General features: G+C 44.1%; 6 non-coding genes across 6 annotated transcripts; all 6 read left to right on the top strand.

The window, feature by feature from the left end:
* The first annotated feature begins 120 nt into the window (after nucleotides 1–120).
* Pmar_PMAR020821 lies at nucleotides 121–191 on the top strand. Its single transcript has one exon. It is a non-coding gene; the product is annotated as a tRNA-OTHER (tRNA).
* A 146-nt stretch (nucleotides 192–337) lies between these two features.
* Nucleotides 338–410, top strand: Pmar_PMAR020820. The gene has a single exon. It is a non-coding gene; the product is annotated as a tRNA-Thr (tRNA).
* Nucleotides 411–556: 146 nt separating this feature from the next.
* Pmar_PMAR020819 lies at nucleotides 557–629 on the top strand. The gene has a single exon. It is a non-coding gene; the product is annotated as a tRNA-Thr (tRNA).
* Nucleotides 630–775: 146 nt separating this feature from the next.
* Nucleotides 776–848, top strand: Pmar_PMAR020818. Its single transcript has one exon. It is a non-coding gene; the product is annotated as a tRNA-Thr (tRNA).
* Nucleotides 849–994: 146 nt separating this feature from the next.
* Nucleotides 995–1,067, top strand: Pmar_PMAR020817. The gene has a single exon. It is a non-coding gene; the product is annotated as a tRNA-Thr (tRNA).
* Nucleotides 1,068–1,213: 146 nt separating this feature from the next.
* Nucleotides 1,214–1,286, top strand: Pmar_PMAR020816. The gene has a single exon. It is a non-coding gene; the product is annotated as a tRNA-Thr (tRNA).
* Nucleotides 1,287–1,379: the final 93 nt, after the last annotated feature.

Below are 1,379 nucleotides of genomic sequence, written 5' to 3'. Positions count from 1 at the left end.
CGACTGCATTTCGTAATTTTCACTGAAATTTAGTACCAAATTGTTGCACCACTTGAATTGTGGTATGCGTTTCATTGTGGAATTCTATGACATGGTTAGACTCTACACTCGAGAGAACGTGCTTTCTTAGCTTAGTTGGTAGAGCACCCGCTTAGTAACGGGAGGTCCTCGGTTCACTCCGGCAGAAGGCTTGCTCTGAGTTCGTTTGTCGGAAACCGACTGCATTTCGTAATTTTTCACTGAAATTTAGTACCAAATTGTTGCACCACTTGAATTGTGGTATGCGTTCCATTGTGGAATTCTATGGCATGGTTAGACTCCACACTCGAGGGAACGTGCCTTCTTAGCTTAGTTGGTAGAGCACCCGCTTAGTAAGCGGGAGGTCGTCGGTTCAACTCCGGCAGAAGTTTAGCTCTGAGTCCGTTTGTCGAAAACCGACTGAATTTCGTAATTTTTCACTGAAATTTAGTACCAAATTGTTGCACCACTTGAATTGTGGTATGCGTTTCATTGAGAAATTTCACGACATGGTTAGACTTTAGACTTGCAAGACCGTGCATTCTTAGCTTAGTTGGTAGAGCACCCGCTTAGTAAGCGGGAGGTCGTCGGTTCAACTCCGTTAGAAGGCTTGCTCTGAGTTCGTTTGTCGGAAACCGACTGCATTTCGTAATTTTTCACTGAGATTTAGTATCAAATTGTTGCACCACTTGAATTGTGGTATGCGTTTCATTGTGAAATTTCAAGACATGGTTAGACTTTACACTTGCGAGATCGTGCCTTCTTAGCTTAGTTGGTAGAGCACCCGCTTAGTAAGCGGGAGGTCGTCGGTTCAACTCCGGCAGAAGGCTTGCTTTGAGTTCGTTTGTCGGAAACCGACTGCATTTCGTAATTTTTCACTGAAATTTAGTATCAAATTGTTGCACCACTTGAATTGTGGTATGCGTTTCATTGTGAAATTTCAAGACATGGTTAGACTTTAGACTTGCAAGACCGTGCCTTCTTAGCTTAGTTGGTAGAGCACCCGCTTAGTAAGCGGGAGGTCGTCGGTTCAACTCCGGCAGAAGGCTTGCTCTGAGTCCGTTTGTCGAAAACCGACTGAATTTCGTAATTTTTCACTGAAATTTAGTACCAAATTGTTGCACCACTTGAATTGTGGTATGCGTTTCATTGTGGAATTCTATGGCATGGTTAGACTCCACACTTGCGAGACCGTGCCTTCTTAGCTTAGTTGGTAGAGCACCCGCTTAGTAAGCGGGAGGTCGTCGGTTCAACTCCGGCAGAAGGCTTGCTCTGAGTCCGTTTGTCGAAAACCGACTGAATTTCGTAATTTTTCACTGAAATTTAGTACCAAATTGTTGCACCACTTGAATTGTGGTATG

Source organism: Perkinsus marinus (genome assembly GCF_000006405.1).
Source record: "Perkinsus marinus ATCC 50983 genomic scaffold scf_1104296973778, whole genome shotgun sequence".
Taxonomy (NCBI): domain Eukaryota; phylum Perkinsozoa; order Perkinsida; family Perkinsidae; genus Perkinsus; species Perkinsus marinus.
This window is presented reverse-complemented; position numbering and strand designations above follow the sequence as displayed.